Source organism: Lytechinus pictus, chromosome 8 (genome assembly GCF_037042905.1).
Source record: "Lytechinus pictus isolate F3 Inbred chromosome 8, Lp3.0, whole genome shotgun sequence".
NCBI classification, from domain to species: Eukaryota; Metazoa; Echinodermata; class Echinoidea; order Temnopleuroida; family Toxopneustidae; genus Lytechinus; species Lytechinus pictus.
In genome coordinates, this window is record NC_087252.1 from 31473449 (window position 1) to 31494547 (window position 21099).

The 21099-nt window shown below is 36.1% G+C and overlaps 1 long non-coding RNA gene across 1 annotated transcript; it reads right to left on the bottom strand.

Annotated features, from left to right (window-relative positions):
• Positions 1–11630: 11630 nt before the first annotated feature.
• Positions 11631–17579, bottom strand: LOC129266628 (uncharacterized). The gene is made up of 3 exons (XR_010294491.1): positions 17515–17579; positions 14103–14262; positions 11631–13029 (listed from the first exon to the last, which is right to left on the bottom strand). It is a non-coding gene; the product is annotated as an uncharacterized LOC129266628 (long non-coding RNA).
• Between the last annotated feature and the right edge of the window lie 3520 nt (positions 17580–21099).

The following is a 21099-nucleotide window of genomic DNA, read 5'->3' on the forward strand; positions in this document are numbered from 1 at the left end:
TTGTTGTTGTTGTTGTTGTTGTAGTAATAGAAGTAGTAGTAGTAGTAGTAGTAGTAGTAGTAGTAGAAGTAGTAGTAGTAGTAGCAGTAGTAGCAGGTAATAGTAGTAGTAGTAGTAGTAGTAGTAGTAGTAGTAGTAGTAGTTTGGCTAGTAGTAGAAGTAGTAGTAGTTAGGCTAGTAGTGGTAGTAGTAGTAGTAGTAGTAGTAGTAGTAGTAGTAGTAGTAGTAGTAGTAGTAGTAGTAGTAGTAGTTAGGCTAGTAGTAGTAGTAGTAGTAGTAGTAGTAGTTGTAGTATTAGTAGTAGTAGTAGTAGTAGTATTAGTAGTAGTATTTAGGCTAGTAGTAGTAGTAGCAGTAGTAGTAGTAGTAGTAGTAGAAGAAGTAGTAGTAGTAGTAGTAGTAGTAGTAGTAGTAGTAGTAGTAGTAGTAGTAGTAGTAGTAGAAGTAGTAGTAGTAGTAGTAGTAGTAGTAGTAGTAGTAGTAGTAGTAGTAGTAGTAGTTTACTGCAAAAACTCCGGTGTTGATTTAACACCAGCCCGAAATCTATATATATATGTCCACACCCAAGAAGTAGTGAAACAAAACCAGTTTAAAATCAAACCGATGCTGTTTTGATACTAATTGGTGTTGTATAAACACCTATTTGGTGTTAGACCCAAACTAAACTGGTGTTGTTTAACATCTCTCTGGTGTGGACATATATAGATTCCAGGCTGGTGTTAAATCAACAACGGAGTTTTTTTGCAGTGTAGTAGTAGTAGTAGTAGTATTAGTAGTAGAAGTAGTAGAAGTAATAGTAGCAGTAGTAGTAGCAGTAGTAGCAGTAGTAGCAGTAGTAGTAGTAGTAGTAGTAGTAGTAGTAGTAGTAGTAGTAGTAGTAGTAGTAGTAGTAGTAGTAGTAGTAGTAGTAGTAGTTGTAGTAATGGTAGTAGTACAGTGCGTTTTTAGAAAAAAAAAGGTAATCCAAATCTAGAGGGCTGATATACCAATCATATTTCGTTTCGTGAAATTACTCTTCGTGGATATGAAGGAGGAATTCTTCAGCTTTCAATTGATACCCTATTGGTACCATTTGAGTCATGCACGACCGAATTAATTGATGTTGAAGACAACAGGTGCATATACCACTTTTTCCAAGTTTCGGTGAAGTGGATTAAGCTCGGTCCCACTGCACTTGCGGATGCAGAGAGGATGTAGAACGAAAAAGAACCTTGCCATCTGTTGGAAAACGTTATGTACTCTTATATCCATCGAGCATCCGTCCAATGTGATTTCATTGTTTGCCAATTTAGTTCATTGTCTCATGGACCCTACTCTTAGTAGGGGCCATGATTGTCTGCAGCGGATGAAAATATGGAGCCACCCCGAAATTTGGCCTGTCCGCTGTTTCCGTTATGAATGCGTTTTGTGTCCGTCGTCCAGAGGGACCAAAATAAGATTTTATTCAGGTTCTCAAATTAAATTTTGGAATGATGATTCAAGGCACTCCTCTGAAATGATTGAAATGTTAATGCCTTATTCACCCACACCTTTAAAATTTCCTCCTCTCCTTTGCACACGATTAAAGCCGGCAGCGTGGAAGGATATCTTGAAAAGCTCGTCTCACCATTTGTCATCGTCTCACCATTTGTCATCGAGATCTCGGGGAGGAGTTGCGAACACCTTATTTCTTAAGTGTCCCCAAAGGAAATAATCACGGGTTATGAGGTCTTGCTATCTTGATGGCCGTTCAACGTCATGGCTGATGGCAACAACTCGATGTCGGAAGAGTTCTCTGAGTCTATCACGAATGGTGTTTAACGATGGGCAGGAGCGCCATCCTGAATCCACCAAAGATGCCTGTACACTCCTCGAACCTGTCTCTCAAAATGTTGGTCCAACTGTGGTGTGGTATGATCTACTTGTTAATCATCTACAAGTACATTCGCCTATTTACACTCCCTTGGAAGAAGTAGGGTCCAATCAAAAGATTGTTGCCAACTCCGGCATCGATGAAAGTATTTACATCAGCCTCTGCCTTTTCATCAAGTTTTCAATAACTTGGGAAAAGTTGTATCTGCCTATGTTGTCTTCAACATCAATTAGTTCGGTCGTGCGTGACACAACTGGTACAAATACGGTATCAATGGAAAGATTAGGAGTTTTTTTCTCATATCAAACCAAAATAATTTTAAGAATTAAATGGGCTTTGAATTTCGACTCCCTAGATTTGGGTTACCTTTTTTCTGACTGAAACGCACTGAATGGCACTGGTAGTAGCGGCAACGGTAGGAGACTTGGAGCATAGGATTGATAGAAGAAACCAGGAAAAAGTTTGCGTTACTTAATTATTTTAACAAAGAAACTGTTTTTATCTTTTCTGTTTTACAAAGCATTATTTTCAGCTATACCCGATGATATTATGCTTGTCCACAGAAATCAACATAAAAAGATCACCAAAGAAAGAAATAAAGAAAAATGACAAACTTGAAATAAAAAATAGATATCATCAGGACTTAGAAATTGGATGAATAAAACGTTCAAAAGGTTAATGGAATAATTTCCGAGATGGGTGATTAATATACGTTAACCCGTTGAATATGGAATTATTTTCTTCCAATAGACTTTGTGTAGGGAGCAATCGGTTACCGTAGGCAACTGGTGAATCATAAACTGTAACATGAACTTTAATATACCGCAATGCTTTAAGTAACTGGAAACAAAAACAAAATGCAAATAATTATTTCAGACGAATTAACTGATCAATTTCAAGATAATGTTTTTTATACTCACCGAAGTTCCGTTTAATCTTTGGAGATGTTTTTTAAGAGAATCTGCGCTCATGAAAACATGTTGAGGAATTAAAGAAGCGGAAGCAGATTAGCTTGTGTCATAATTATCCACACTGTCTTAGAAAACATATGACCGCTTGATTTTCTGTTTTGAGTTTGCAATGGATATTTTCACCGTAAAGAGGGAAAGATACATGACAACGGGGGTCGGGGGTTCTTGTTCGAAAAGGGTTCTTTTCCCAGATTTTTCCCAGATGTTTCCCAGATTTTCATCCTTGCTAGTTCGGCAATCATGGCAATGGTGCCCAAGCAGAGGAGATGGACGTGCCTATCGCCCGAGGATCACGCGAGTGCTCTTGAAAATAATGATTTTTTTTTTTAATGGAGCGCCCCCACTCCCCCGACCCCCAACTTCTCCTCCCGAGAATGAAGTACTTGTTACTTTCTAGTCATCTTCGATTAATTATTAATCTTTTGTTTACAGTCCAGAACAACAGAAAGGATCGATACAGAAAGAATTGCCACTTGAGTATTAAAAGTGCTGAGATCTTTTATCGGCTCTTTTGAAAGTAATGTCTTTGTCACCCTCGTATATATTACACATAATATTGTATAAATTTGTCGTCATGGTAATAAGGGCCTATGTTAGTAATGAACAAAACTTTTCATGGGCAAACACAGTAAAAAGTTCTCGGACTGTGTTCCTAGAGTGAGTGTGTGATCTTACTCTATAGCACGGAAGTGCTATGTCGGGATTGCGAGACACCGACGTACAGATGTGGGGGGGGTGAGCTGAAAACATGGATACCAAACTGTTCACAATCGAGATGAAAAAATGAGAAAAAGAAGGAATAGGGATGAAAAATTATACCCTTTTTTCCTGACAAAAAGTCAAAAATTGTATTTTTTATTAAAAAGGTAGGCCTAACAGAAAATGTATTCGCTCGCTTCGTTCGCTCAGATAGGCCTGCGACATTTACTATCAATACTTAATTATTATCTCAAACTCTGTCACAAACTTTAACTTGTCTACTTAATATAGGCCTACTTACATATTTCTATTCCAGATTCCATAGATTAGTTCAATGGAAAAAAACATAGTTACTCGTCTTCCTTCTCCTTTTCTTTTTTTTTCTTTTCCTCCCAAGCCCCCATCAGTATGCCCCTACTCCTCTTCCTCCTCTTATTCTTCCGCTTCGTCTGTATTTTCCTCCTCATCCTGTTTCTCTTAATCTTTCCATCCTCTTACTTTTTCTCTTCCTCCTATTCTTCTTCCCCTCGCCCTTTCCCTCTAGTTCTTTCTCTTTCCATTCCTCATATTCTTCATGCTCTTGTTTGTCTTACTTTTTATCTTTCTCTCCCATTCCCCTCTTTCTCTTCTTGTTTTCCTTTCTCTTCTTCTTTCCCTATTATTTTCATTTTTTCTATTTCATTTTCCTCTTCCTCTTCCCCATCCTTCCTCTCCCCCTCTTCTTCATCATCTCACTGTTCTTCTTCCGTACCCTTCTTCTCCTCCTCGTTTTCTTTTCCCCCTCTTCGCCTTCTCCCTTCTTCTCTTTCCCCTTCATCCTCTCCCGCCTCGTCCTCTACCCTACCACTTCTTCCCCATCTTCTTATCCCTGTTCTTTCTCATCCTCATTTCTTCCTCTCTCTTCTTCTGTTCTTCTGTTCCCCTTCCTTTCCCCTTCTCCTAATGCTCCCCTCTTCTTTCCCTTCCTCCACCTCGTTTTCTTGTTCCGCCTCCCCTCCTCTCCTCCCTGTATCTTGTCATTGCATAAGTCTGAAATGCGAAATAAAAATTGGTGGCGGTAATGGATGATTGTAAATCCCACTCTCTAAATGCAAAAGAGTTAATCTATAGTGTTTAATCGCACTCCTCTTGGAGTGATATTAGGGACCAATCCTTTTAGAGTGCATGACTATTTTGGAAGAGGCACATGCAGTTCACTCCAAAGGGATTGGTCCCTAGCATCCCTCCAATAGGAGCATGATTCGGGACTATATAGATTAGCTCTTTTGCGTTTAGAGAGAGGTAAAATCCTAGCATTTTGACAGAATAAAAAAAAACTAAATCCAAGCACTGTGACATTTACTACGAGTTACTTTATTAGAATTTTTCCGGATATGTAAAATGTGATGAACTGTGTAACATAACATGACACTTCCAAGGATGAATTCAACTATTTATCATAAAATTTGTGGTGAGATATGTTACCGGGTTAAGAACGTTCTTCTCTGAATAACATGTGTTGCTTTAATATGATATACTACTGTTGTCTCAACATAAACTTCTAAAATTGAAGGATATCATCGCTTTGAAACACCTCTTAAATCATGATCTTATTACCAATTTCTTTGTTTTTTACCAAGAACTTCAATCTGCATCCCCTATATTGTATTGTAGGATATTTGAATCTATAAAATTTCTTCACTTAGATTACTAAGGAACTTAAGTCTGAAATGACAATGAAATGTTCTTGTACAAATGGTTCCCTTGCTCATAATGAAAACGGAAGTCAAATTACATACAAACTGGTTATATACTGCTACTTGTAATTCATGGATTTTTATCTATTTCATAACTGTTTTTCAATCATTAGAATTAGATTTGATTTCTTGGAAGGGAACGCATGAAATGGGGTCAAATAATTTAAATATTAAATTACTTTTTAATAGTGTCATAATGATTTGTTTCTTTCCAAATTTGAGAGAGTAGAATTACATACAACAATTTCATTATAATACATACACAATACAAACAAAGACGGTATCTTGAAAACTAGTCCATACACATCATACACAACTAATTAAAATCTCATTATCTATATTCAAAGAAAATAATTGCACAAAACTGCATTGAATCGTCACTGAACTACGAGTACTACATTACATATTCACAGTGAATAGATTAAAGGGATGGTCCGGGCTGAAAATACTTATATCTTAATACATAGAGTAGAATTTACTGAGAAAATGCCGAAAATTTCATCAAAATCGGATAACAAATAATAAAGTTATTGAAGTTTAAAGTTGAGCAATATTTTGTGAAAACAGTCGTCATGAATATTCATTAGGTGGGCTGATGATGTCACATCCACACATTCCGTTTTCTTATGTTATTTTCGGCATTTTGCTCAGTGAATTCTACTCTATTTATTAAGCTATAAATACTTTCAGCCCGGACCATCCCTTTAATGTTAGTAGTAAACTCTCATTGTCAGGGATGTAAAATAAATCCAGGAACCTGTTACACAAAACTTAGCAATTGATAGTTGGGCCGACTTCTCTGATTGATAATACACAGCAATCAATTGTAGAAATAAGCCCCACGATCGATCGCTATGCTTCATAATACAGGGCCCGTATCAGCTGTGAAAAACAGTCCGCTTTCATAGAGCATTTCATATATCAGAACGGCTTCTCCCGGTGCTTCATAAATATTATTACCCAAGTCATTGGACTTTTGACCAGTAAAAGTCTAAATCAAGATCCAGGCCCTAAACATCTTGTGTAAAATCTTGACTGGTTTTAATTCAAATCGTTAGGATTTAAATCTCAATCCAGATTGATTGGCCACTTTGCACAGCTGATCTGGATTTATTTTCAATCCATGAAATTTTGAGAGTATACACTCTTAAAACAAATCAGTCAAATTGACTAGACCAGTAGTCAGCTGGGAGCAACTGATATGGCAATCACTGATAGTCACATTTCTGACATGTATTCTTGTCAGAAATAACTCTGTTCTAGTAAAATATGACTAGAATAACAGTTGCACCCAGCTGACCCTATTAACTAGTCATTTTTGACTGATTTGTTTTTAGAGTGTATTCACAAGAGGAAGCAAGCGATGAAATGGTATTTCCTTTCACCAAGCAAAAATTCACTAGTTCTCAACATACTGATTAGAATGCAGTAGCATGATGTATTGCCCGACATAGCAGGATGGGTGTTCTATTTGGTTATATTTAACCAAAAAGAGCATACAAGAATGTGACATCCCACCCCAAAACCACCAAGTCGCCCGCAATAAAGTGAGATCTTTTATTGAGTTTGAAAAAGCACATCCTAATGATATATATACTTTGCCCAAGTTGATCAACAATAATTCACACGAGTAGTTGACTGAATGCAGAAGAAATTCAGAGAGCTTCGAGGAATAAAGAGATAGAAAAATGTTTGAAGTTCAGGGTTCACTCAACCATGAGATGTGCAGCAGTGTAATATTAGCAAAATTTCCAAGAATCTGAAAAAAAGGGGTCAAAGAAACTTGTATTTTTTTTTCAACTTTACAACAAAATTTTTTGGCAGTATGAAGAAGAAGAATCATTCTTTCAGGTGGCTAAATCTTATCATTTCAATTTTGAAGACCAAAATGACTATTTACTGAGAATCTTCCCTGGTCATTGCTGGTGACTTTTTGTTGGGTTTGGGGTGGCTGGTTACATAATACTATGCTGATGTGTATCACTCAAAATATCTTTATTAATCACTTGCTTCCTTCTTGCAAACTGTAGAACAGATTACTGTCCTAATATATGAAAAAAGTCTTCAGAAAAAACATCAACAAGGCACTGTTGTCCTTACAATAGGATGTAAAAAACTTTCAGTCCTTTGTACAAGCTTATGTCGTAGTAAAGAGTATACCATTTATTCCGTTGATGTCATGCCCACCCTCCGTGGGAATTGTACTAGAGGTGGACTGGATGTAATTTGGGGTGATGTTTCGACAGGAAGTTTAACAGAGCTTAATATTTGCAGTGGCTTGCATATCATGTTTTCCTGATTTCTCTCCCAACACTTTAAATACAGTAGGGTGAAAACCACATTAAAATTACAATTTGCCCCCCATTTCTGCAAATTCATCCAACATGATGACTCACTTTAGTGATTATGGCCAAATGTTTTATCAACAGATAAAATGTCTGGCCAGCAAGTGGTTCTTAGAATAAATAGTATCATTTTCCTTCTTTAGTCTGTAGCACCTGGGTAATATGTACACAATGGTTTATGTATAAAGCTCCACAGGATACAACTAAAGCCTTTGCAATTTTACTACCAGGATATAATTTTCAAAAAAGATTACACTTTAAGGGCTAGTGTATTCATTGTATATTACACATCATCTAGGTCATTAGTATGAATTATACGCACGAGGTACCTTTTGAACAATTCTAAAATGCCCGGGGTGTAGCTGAGGGCATTTTGGACTGTTTCAAAGGTAACAAGTGTGTGTGATTATTATTCTAATGCCTGAGCAAAATGATGTGCATTATTTGTTTTATAACAAAGTGATGTGGATCCTTCTTATTTGGTAAACCATCTTAATCTCAAAACCATGACCAGGCGATAGAACTAGTTGTTCGTACCAGTCATTTCGAAATTTGTATATTAGCTAAAATAAATGACTGGCCATGTGACAGATTTCAGCCAATCACATGATGAGGATCCATATCACCATTGTATAATATTAACTAATCCTTGTTCATTCAATTGTTTTATGAATTCTTAAATGACTTAATAAATACATGTATAATGGCAGTTCCAGGTAGTATGAAAGCCTACTTTCCACAAAAATCCAGATTTTATATTTCTTTGCAAAGTTATATTTTTATCTTAAATAGATATTCTAGAATACATTTTTTTTCTACATGTACATGTATACACAATTTTATACATGTTAGTCGCAGTAAGTAGTCATGTATAATAACAAACTCTGTTCTTCAAATTCTTGCTTTGAAATATGAAATAAACAAATCACCCATGATAAATCACAGATAAAATTAGTGGTGCACGATCTAAGAAAAACTAGAGTGCAATTTAAAAGTATAAACAGCTAAGGCATGGTGAAAAAAAATATGTACATTCATGAGTAAATGATTATTTCTTTATCAAATAAAGAAAACTATTTCACATCTAAAACACCGATATTTACTCTATCATTTTTGTTTTTGCTGTGTTTTTCGTTAACTCTCCTCCTAAACTATTTTAATATCTTAAATTGATATGTCTATTCCCAATAGAATGTGATACTACACATACAACAAGCAAACACATTCATCCAATCTACAGATTATGGTAGAATTCTAAAAATTATTATTTTATCTTTATATGTTTAGTAGATTTATCCATGGGCATCAGAACCGAGGATTATCTTTTGTGTTTGGGGGGGGGGGTGCAACAATAGACGTCCCCCCCCCCTCCCTGTGAACAAAGAATAACCCCCTGCACCGACGCCCATGATTCATCAAAAAATTTCATATCAGCAATATCAGTCATGTTTTTATTTTTAGATGAAAACTCTGTATACTTTACACATACAAATTAGGCCTATGGTATTCCCCTTTGTCATTTGATACATGCCTGTCATAGGCAATGTACACACTCACCACTCCTGGGGGGGGGGGGAAGAAGGTACACTTTACATTTCATCAAAATACTGCAGAATTATGTAGTACGCAATTAACCTACACCTGGGTGAAAAGTGGCAATTTTGTGCACAATTTGAGTGGAATATATTTGCTGAAGCATATTGGATCTTTGCATAAATTTGCAAACTAAAATGACTTTAAATTTATACATTCATTAGAAGTATTGAACTATTTTTTTACCCCCAAAACCTTCAATTTCACTTTCACTTACTTTTAGAACTCTGATCAATAAATCTCAACAACTCCACATGAGACTAGCACTACTAGATCATTCTAAGTTATTTCACAAACCATTGATCTAAATTATGGTTGTTAAGTCCAAATTTGGTCAAAATATTTCAATTCAACGATATAATTTCACTAATATCAATTCTTAGCCATTCAATAAATTCACTCATGTTATTAGATAACAACACACCGTCTTTACATACATAAATACATTAAATGAAAATAAATAGATGAGAAAAAACAATTTGTACAAACCTCAGGCGTGTCATAAACTACAGACAACTCTCAGCAAAATACAAATACAAGATATTCATAAGCACACCATACATCGTCAATCTGGATTGAAAAACCAGCTTCTATCAAATATTGTCAAACCTATTCCTTTAAGATCAGAATTGACGGATGAAAAGTGTCCATTTCTAGTACTTATGAAATATACTTCAATCTTTATTTCAATTGTAAGAATGATGACAAATCTCTATGTAAAGTTTACAAACAAAACACGACATACATGATCAAATAACACATGGCAAGACACACAAGGGAAAAAACCTACACAAATCATTGATTTATGATTTCCTAATTTGATGCATTTACATAAATAAGTAAACTCTAAATTCAAAGGATTTAAAACAAATTGAGATCGACTAGAAAAAAGTGATCAGCCAAATATCAGATTTAGATGAAAACCTTGTGGAATAAAATATAAAGCTTAAAGATTTGAATTCAAATCCTCTGAGATTTAAAAGTTAATCCTAAAGATTAAAAATAAACCCAATACTCTTGAAGTTGAAGTTAAGATTCAGGATTTATTAAATAAAAAGACCATTGGCTTTCTGCTTTCATGAGGGGCTGTATTTCACAAGGAGTTAAGTCTAAACACAAGTCATACTTAAGCACCAACGCACACATACATGTATCTCACTGATGTTCACACAATAGAGAACATCCTCTTAAGATGATCAGGGCCCAATCTTACAAAGAGTTACGATTGATCCGATCAATCGCAACTATGGACGGCCAGCAACGTCCACATCTATTATGCATGTTTGTTCAAAATATTTTCTAGCTGTGATGTATATTCATGCATTCATTGTTATCTTCAAAATTCGCTGCGCTTCTCTTTGCATAAAAACGACAATGTGCAAATTCTTTGTAGAAAAGAATTATGACACTGATGGATTTCCTTTACCTTTACGGGAAAATTAAATTAATTGTTATTCTTTATGCAATGAGTAACTCATCTGAAAATGACTAAATTGGGAAAAGGAATGTTGTTGATTTGATTCATGGGGACACTTTGATTTGCCGATTCCCACAGATGCAACTGTATATCAAGGAACTGTTGTACGATAACCAGTGAGGCCAAATGACCAGCTAGTGGGATCGGAGAAGTGAGCAGAGAGCGGTTGTCAAGGTAACAATGATTCACATATCCACCAAAAGCAAACCGTCAAAGATCTACATTTACATAGTTTAATAAAACATTCCCTATACAGATACATATGAAGTTAGATGATCATGGGCTTTATTTTCTTTGACACAAAGACCCTACAAAGAAATGAATGAAATTATAGTACTAGTACAAATCTTGAGAAAAACAAGCCACGAGGTTAGGGGAAACAAATCACATCATTTTGTTTTGAAAACAAAGATTTATACCACACGAAAGTGAAACCATTTTCAAGAGGCATTATCTACACTGGATTTTCCCCATAGCAAAAGATTATATCGGTTCCATCATCCAAAGTTTCTTTTTTATCTTTCAGTCCTTCAGTTAGTTTCAGAATGTCTGGTCCGAAAACATTGTGCATCCACTTCCTGCCTATTCTATTAATTCAACAGCTAAGACATACTGGTATTGTATCAATATCAAGCTATATAGCCTTCAACAGAATACACACACACGCACACACAGCAAAACATGTGACCTAGATCAACAGCAGGACCCATAATGCATCTGTTCATTAGGTTTCACTTCCTGTTCATGCACGACAACCCCTCAGATACGAGATGGAATACCAGCGTGATCTCCAGTCCACAGAACTCACTGCTCTAGGGTTTATAGTTTGGTTTCTTCCCCAAAATGGGTGATAATTTTCATCAATATGCTGTCCTACTGAGAGCCAAGGCGTTGATTTTGTGTAATAATATAACAATACCTAATGGTGCAAAGTAGGTTGTTGTTGTCATTTTTTTTGGGGGGGGGTAGGGGCTGTTTTTTCCACATGGGGCAACTGCTTAATTTAGGGGGCCATTTATTTCATTGAAAGGGGTACTTTTTGTGCTGCAGGGGGCTACTTTTTTTTGCAGCTGGCAGGCAGTAATGCAAAATATTGATTTCCTAAATGATCTTGAATATTGTTTGTGGCATATCTTCAAGCAACTTGAGAACAGGTGGTCACCCAAAAGCATTCCATTTTGGGAATCTAGGAGGCAGTCTGGGTTATATTGGTTTGGGAGTTACAAAGAAAAACAAATCTCTGACATCAATGACAGGAGTAGCATCCAACTATTACCTAGCCGTCAATAGTGAATGTTATGCCTGCTAATTTGACCAATTAGGGGCCTCACATTTGCAAAAGGTGTACATATCAAAGGCTAATTTTCCCCATCATGTGACCTCACAGTCAATAGTGAATGTAATACCTCTTAAGTTGGCCAATCAGAGGCCAAGAATTTGCAAAAGGGGTACATATTAAAGTTATTAAGATAAGACAGAACAAGAAATTGTCCCAGAACCATCGTGAGAAATCAGGGGATATACAGGAAGAATTGAGGGAAAAGTTGTCTCGGGCCTCGGACATACGCAGAGCAACACCAGCACGCTATTAAAGAGTGTGTTGTACAGAAGCAGTTGCGTCGTAAACCGAAAGATTCGTAACTGCGAAGCAGAAGTACTGTAACACCTCGGCGAACAACAATCACACTTCAATGTCTTGCCAACAGACACTAATGACGTGCATGACTTTCAATTCCTTATCCTGTCACCGAACTCATGGCATTTCAAATACAAATTAAAAAATATTGTTTGTAATCACTATAGCTGAACTATCCAAAATTCACATTACCTTTACATTTAAGGAAGGCATGCTATTTATAGATTTTTTTATTATTATGATTTAGTTCACGATTTCAATTGATATTTTGTAACAAAAGTAGGTTTATTCTCCCCACTCAGGCATTCTAGACACCCATTATCATTTTTATTGGTCTGTGTGCACTTTTCAAAAAGCACCAAAACATCACTGCCAAACATAACTCAAAATTAGTTTACTGGTGAGAATATCCATTACTGGTCTATAAAAAGCTGTTGAAAGTCGACTTACAGATATTTGGCAAAAAGAAATAAGATAAATTCTAACAAACATGATACATGAAAACTACTGTTGTGAGTTGAAATGGCTGAAGTACTTGTCATGTCTTCCTATTTACAAACAATTCCTTGGTTTCCCAACTGCAGTCCCATCCATTCATTATCATGTCAGTATTGCTTGATACCTTATCTCGCTCTCAGATAACATTCTAGTCTAATACATGGTGCTGATTGTGCTCTGATCCACGGAACTCTGCAAGGCATTGTGCAGATCCTCACCTTACTGTTGGGAAAGGGGAAAAAAGAAGAAGACAAATTAAAGGAATAAATTATGTTTGTTGTCACATATATAATAAGCCTACTACAAAAACCATCTTCTTTTACACCCACGTGGGATAGATATGATAGTGTTGGACAATCTGAAAATTTGACCATGTCAGTTCAATGACAATGTTAGACTATCTGAGACTTAAACCCTGTGCTAGTAGACCAAGAAAGTTTAGCCATGGTGATATTAGTCTAACTAAGAATTAGACCAGCTGTTAGTAGACCAAGTAAGTTTAATAGCCATGATAGACCATGTTAGACAATCTGAAAATTTGACCATCTTCATGATGACCATGTCAGTTCAATGACAATGTTAGACTATCTGAGACTTAAACCCTGTGCTAGTAGACCAAGAAAGTTTAGCCATGGTGATATTAGTCTAACTAAGAATCAGACCAACTGCTGGTAGACCAAGTAGGTTTAATAGCCATGATAGACCATGTTAGACAATCTGAAAATTTGACCATCTTCATGTTGACCATGTCAGTTCAATGACAATGTTAGACTATCTGAGACTTACACCACATGCTAGTAGACCAAGAAAGTTAAGCCATGGTGATATTAGTCTAACTAAGAATTAGACCTAACTGCTAGTAGACCAAGTAGGTTTAATAGCCATGATAGACCATGTTAGACAATCTGAAAATTTGACCATCTTCATGTTGACCATGTCAGTTCAATGACAATGTTAGACTATCTGAGACTTACACCACATGCTAGTAGACCAAGAAAGTTAAGCCATGGTGATATTAGTCTAACTAAGAATTAGACCAGCTGCTAGTAGACCAAGTAGGTTTAATAGCCATGATAGACCATGTTAGACAATCTGAAAATTTGACCATCTTCATGTTGACCATGTCAGTTCAATGACAATGTTAGACTATCTGAGACTTACACCACATGCTAGTAGACCAAGAAAGTTAAGCCATGGTGATATTAGTCTAACTAAGAATTGGACCTAACTGCTAGTAGACCAAGTAGGTTTGATAGCTATGATAGACCATCCCTTAATAGACCAAGACTACTCACCTCACATTCTAGATGTGTGTGTCTGTCTGTCTGTCTGCGTGTCACACCGTTGAGATGGGTTGTTGTTTGTCCGCTCTGGAGCTAGTCCCCGATACATTACTCTCTGTATCATCCACAGACGGCCTGCGAAGCTCAAACTCACCATAGATTCCTATGTCCCCTGTAAATAAAATATACAGAAGAAACATGTCGTCCATTACACAGGGATGTGAGTGCTCACAAATAAAGAAGCTGAAAAAAAACCTGGAGAATTCTGAAAAAATGCTGAAACTGAAATAGCTCCTATTCTTTTGTACATAGGAGAACTAAAAAGAGCAATAAAAGTTTATACGAAAGAAAGGACGCTGAGGAGGAATCATACTCGGCACCTTTTACAGTGTCTTCGCAGCACTGCACGTTGCTTTGTGTATGCAGACATTGGAGCATTACAAGCAAAAATACACCGAGTAAGATTTTACTGAAATACATGGCTCAGGCTAATGTTAAACCAGAGAGGTACAGAGGTCAAAAATCAATCTTATATTGATCCTCAAATTGGCAACAACTCTTTAATTTCCTATCCACTTTCATATTTTGGAAAAAATATTAATATAAATATAATAATGATAATATACTGATTTGCATAGCACAGGAAATATGTACTGATCTGCATAGCACAGGAACTATGTGCATATAGAAAATATGCATGTAGCATGAGTAAAAACTTAATGATCAAAGGAAAATTTAAACCAAAAGTTGACCATTTTAATTTTTATACGTAGCGTTGACGATTTTAATTTTTCATAGAGTTGCAAATTTAGAAAGTGTAATGGTTAGCTCATAAGAAATGGCTTTTATTCAGAAACAGCACCATATACAGCGCTAGAGATGTTATCATTTTTTACTCTTTAATCCTAGTACACTTTACAGCAACCCCCCCAAAAAAAAATCAGGGGGGAATTAGGTTGGAATGCTGTAATGTAGAGATTTGACTCAAAATCATCTTAATTTAAGAGCCGAAACATTTATTTTCTGCTGTTCAATTTTTGCTTTATCAAAATCATTTGGGAACTTTTTTTAAACAAACCAGCACCACTCTTCAAAATTCATTGTCAAGCCTCTGTACCTTAATGGGTCAAAGAGATAACTGTCAAAAATTGACAACAAATAAAGTAGAAGGTTGATTTATTTCACCTTCCAAAGCACAGAATTAGCAAAAATATAAAGCATTTTTACAAGAAGGATAAGCAGATAGCATAGCCATAGAATACAATAACAATAAAATGCAAAACGTTCTAAATATAGTCATAAAGAAATATTTGGAAAAGCAAACAGATGAAAATTTAGCAGGTATTTAGAAAAGAAAACAAAATTATTTTGATGTTTATTTTTTCAGTTCTTTCAAAATAAGTATAAGTTTTAAAAGTTATGATGTGTGATATCATTATTTTTGTATTATTTTTTGGGGGGATAAACATTTCCATGACCAGTCATACCTTCCTTATAAAAATTTTAGATAATGGAGCCACAGACATAATTTAAACTTCAAAGCCTGCATTGTTATCTCCCACCCCCTCCATTTGAAAAGCAAGCTTGAAAAACAAGAATACTGCAGTAATGGCGTAGACACATTTCCCTTACGGAGAGTAAAAAACAGTTATTTTGTTCATTTTTATTCAAACAGGTTTGTAAATATGTAGCTGGTACAAAAAGTGTAACGTCATTTGTATTCAAACCTACAAATACATGTATGTCGCTGGTATGAATAAATGTTATGTCATTTTTATTCAAACCCACAAATACGAAGCTGGTACAAAAATTGTTGGAACGGCTGTTTTCGGCTCGCCGTAGGGGAGATTTGATTGTGCCATAAAGAAGGTAAAAAGAAATCTAACCATCAAGCATCAACAGTATAAAATAAAATTATCCACAATAACTTAAACTTTAGTATGTCTGCGCGAAAAAAAATATGAGCAAGAGAAAACGCTTCAAAATAATTGATTTCAAAACATAGCCCTATCATACTTTCATGAATAAGAATCAATTCATGTAATTCAGTTGCTAAAACAATTTCATGATGAGCAAATAAAACAAGAAAAACAGACAGCAAGAGTTATAAAAGAAAAACAGAAAAGCATAATATGGCTGAATTAGATAATGTTAGAAACATTCCCGCAAACTTTCGACAGACTAAATCACTTTGGAAACTAAAATATCACCAACACACACAATTACATTATACGTGTATATGCATGCTTAGGAACATCTTGTACACAAAACATGCATGTTATGAATAATGGTGACACCTTAAATGCATTTCTTTGTGTTTAACGACCAACGTCAATGTAAAGACTAAGGCACCTTAATCAAAATCCCTCATGTCTTTCAGCATCTTTCACAGCGTTTTTTCCTGTATCCCGGTCAGTCTGCTGCCGAAACCCTTCACTTGAGTTAAGGGGTCTGAATATGCAGCCTAAAATTACTTGTGTACGGAAGGCCCCTGTCCCTCAGTAAACAGGATGTTGTGTTTGTGCTAGTCTTCAAGTGAAGACCCACTTGTTGATCAAAGTTTAAATCAGGGCCTGTGCCGGAAGACTAATACTTTGAGTGTGCTGAAATCGAGGAAAAGGCGCTGAGGAGGGGATTCTGCTCAAAGAGGCAGTTTGGGTTTTTTATTAAGGTGCCTTATTATTCATCTCAATTTACTTTCGATTCTATTTGATTTCAAAGCAACATAGAGGGCAGAACACAACAAATGTTTACAACAATCATCAAATTCTGTTAAATGGGGAAGTCAAACATGGTATCAAGTTTGTTTTGACATTTTTAATCATATGACAAAATTTCATTGCAATGAAATTTATCATATTATTATCAATTCATTTTCATTGAAATTATCATTATTACTGTTATTTCATTTCACTGAAAATTCTATCACATGAGAAATATTAAGTTGATCAGTGGTCACATGTGGTACTACAAAAATATAACTTCCAAAACTTGAATCTCTATTATTCTATGATGGGTTTTCCCCCAAAATCATCAATATATCTGTTATATCAAAACAAACCTGATGTTTGAGTGAACTTCCTTTTTAATGAGAGTTTTACTCTGAAATCAAGACGAATTATAGGAAAGAAAATAGTGGTGAGATAAGCTTGTCAAAGTTGAGAGAGGGAGGGGGTAGAGGAAGGAGGTACGACAGAGAGAGGGGGGACAAGGGGAACTCAAGAAGAGAGAGAGATAGAAGAGGGAGAGGGATATGAACAAGCGAACGAACAAGAGGAAATAAATGAGACAGTAGGAGAGATGGTGGACAAGGAGCACCCAAGAAGAGAGTATAGAAAGTGATGAGGAGGAAAGAGGGAAAGAGGAGAGAGAGAAGAGAAAGAAAAGAGAGAGAGAAAGAACTGAAGAAGAGTTTAATTATTACCTGAATGTGTTCTTCCGTCGTTGATACAGTCTTCATGCAGGGCACACAGTCAGGAAGGTTTGAGAAGGGATGGAACACCACAATAAAAACATGAGTTGCAACAACAAGGCTAGTAGAGTGGCAGCCACGGAATAGAGATACAACTAGGGCTGGATAGCAGACTAATGAGTTGCAACAACAAGCCTAGTAGAGTGATAGCCATGGAATAGAGATTGGACTGGGGCTGGAGGAGAGACTAATGAGTTGCAACAACAAGCCTAGTAGAGTGATGGCCACAGAATAGAGATAGGACTAGGGCTGGAGGAGAGACTAATGGCATGCTGGAGGTGAATGAACTTTTCACAGGTGAAGAAAGACAGATAGAGCAGACATCTAGCTACATGTAGGAATAGGGTTGTTAAAGGGATGGTCTGGGCTGAAAATATTTATATCTTAATACATAAGAGTAGAATTCACTGAGCAAAATGCCGAAAATTTCATCAAAATCGGATAACAAATAATAAAGTTATTGAAGTTTAAAGTTAAGCAATATTTTGTGAAAACAGTCGTCATGAATATTCATTAGGTGGGCTGATGATGTCACATCTCCACTTTCCGTTTTCTTATGTTATTACATAAAATCAAATTTTTTCATTATTTCATACTTGTGTGAATAATATGGCTCCCTTATAATGAAATAAGTTGCAGCAATAAATATCTAATGCACTAAATCAGTTGTCATTCCAATTTTTCTACTTCTTGGAGGAAAAAATTTGAATAAACCTCATTTCATATAATAAAATACAAAAGAACAAGTGGAGATGTGACATCATCAGCCCACCTAATGAATATTCATGACAACTGTTTTCCCCAAATATTGCTAAACTTTAAAATTCAATAACTTTGTTATTTGTTATCCGATTTTGATGAAATTTTTGGCATTTTGCTCAGTGAATTCTACTCTATTTATTAAGCTATAAATACTTTCAGCCCGGACCATCCCTTTAATACCTCAATCACATTTCCCCTACAGCGGCCGTACGATGAATAAAAAACACCCATTCATTCAATTTTATTCAAACCACCTATACATGTATGTACCTGGCACAAAAAGTGTTAAAATGGCTGTTTTCGACTCTCCGTACGGCCGCCGTAGAACAAATGTGATTGAGGTATAAGGCGAGGGGTTAAAGAGGGAAAAGGGGGTAGTTTGGAGTGTTGATTTAGAGGGAACGAGGGGTTGGGTGGGGAGGGGAGGGGCAAATTTGGGGTTGGTAGGGGCTTGGTTGCTGGGATAGAAACTGATGAAGACAAATAATTGAATTTTAAATCAAATGTATTTGCGACAGGTTTTTAAATTGTGGGGTAATAACAGGTGACATGAAAAGGAAAAACATGATAAAAATGTGGGATTTTAATTAGTATATTAGGGTTAGTTTAAATATGCGGGTCAAGATGAATACAGTGCTTGTATAGCCCCTAACTGCCCATAAGCATCTCAATACACTTTTTGATAGGAAAATAGACAAAGAAAGAAGAGTGGATTAAAGCTGTTATTTGTAGACAGTCTCAATTAAAAAAGATGATGAATCAAATCACTGTTGCATTTAAAGGAGAAATTCACCCGAACAATACGTTGGTTTTAATAAAAGCAGAGAAACAACATTGGTGAAGGTTTGATGAAAATCCACTAAAAGAATAAGTTCTAGAAAGTTAAGAGATTTTAGACTTTATAATTTGCGACTATAATTTGTATGTCTTGCAATGTAAATTCCATGAATTCCCATTTTCCAATGGTTCATGATGAATGAAATCATTTTCTTATAGAATTGGGTGTGAAAATGATGTGTCTGTTGATATAAGTGGGCGCGTCGTGGTCTAGTGGTTCTGACTCTCGCCTTTCAAACAGAGGGTCGTGGGTTCGAATCCTTGCTGTGGCGTGTTTTCCTTCAGCAAGAAATTTATCCACACTGTGCTGCACTCAACCCAGGTGAGGTAAATGGGTACCGGCAGGAAATAATTCCTCAAAAAGCTGTGTGCACCTGAATCAGTAGCCTAGCTTAGCCGGGTAATAATAATAGCAGGGCCCGCTGGGAGAACAGTTTTCGGAACTGAAGTGGCTACCCTGGGTAAATATCCTGTTATTATTATTATTATATTGAATGCACGAACAAAATTTCCTTCAATATTGTGAAAAATTCCCATTCATGGAATTCATATCAAGATACATGAGGAGATGCGCGCTTGTGATGTCACAAAATCATAACTAAAACCATAACACCTTTAAAACAATTTCCACAAACTTTTGCTAATGCATTTTAATTGTTGATCCGCTTTGATTAACCCTTTGAACCAGATAGGGAATACCGGCCTCCCAGTAAACGCCCATATACCAGATAGGCCGGGCCTTCAGCCATGTGACTTCAAAAACATGGATTCTAAATGTCAGGTGATCTTTTAAAATGACGTCATGTTTCTAGTACGTGTAGGAATATTTAGTCGATAATTTCAGTCAAGATTTGCAATTATTTCAGAAGGATTTAGCATAAAAAAATGGCCCAAATATGCCACTTTTCTGCGGTTGCTCGTGTCGTATGTGCGGTAATACTAAGTGTAATACGCGGCGAGTCACGTGTTTACTAAAAATATATGAGTACAGGTGAATTAAAGGTGAAAATGTTAGTGTGTCGTACGGGACTCAGAAATTTCCTGTACAACATGCAATACTTTCACCCCGAATTCATCAATAGAAAACATATTTTTGTTGGTTGTCATTTTTTTACATGACTCCCTAGTAGTACTTTAATATTAACACAAAACAAAATGACGTTCCTCGTTTGTTTGGCTGAAAAGTGTTCTAGTGTTCTTTTTCTAGCATGGAATCGCCGTTATGAGCAGTTATGCTTTCTAAGCAGTTTATAGTGGAATAACCTCTACTTACAGTACAACAAAATAGTTCAAACTTTAAAGCAAATACACACACAGAAACTGATTACTCTGAAATTACATGATTTGATGCTTTTATTTCATTCAATTCTATAATTTCCTATATGGCCTTGGATCATTATGATAATTTTTAACTTTTTTACTCTAAAAATTATTATTGTCATAAAATGCCTACTTTCACACCTGGGGGTGATTTACAGAGAGATGAATATGACTCTGAATCGCACTTAACTGTCCAGTTGCGTGCCAATTTAATAAAAGGCATCACCGCTTAAGAGAACATGCGCTAATGCAATTAATCGATAAGGCTGCACATTAAATGATCATGTGTGCATCAGCACTAAGCATGACTGTAATAAGTCACACTTAAATCTTTGTGAACCCCCCCCCCTGATGTTTATGTATCACCAAATTAATTCACGTGATAAACATACCTGCAGCTGAGAATCTTTTAAAAGAGCTTTATTAACTATGACCTGAGCCCTGTCTTACAAAGAGTTGCGATTGATCTGATAAAACATAACTATTGAAATCCAATAACACCTGGGGGGGGCCACTTACATTGACAAGTGGATACCATGCGCGACCAAAAAAACATGTAAAAAGGATGTCTTTTTCAAGATAGGGCACGTTACGTAATAAGGGTGTCAAAAACACTAA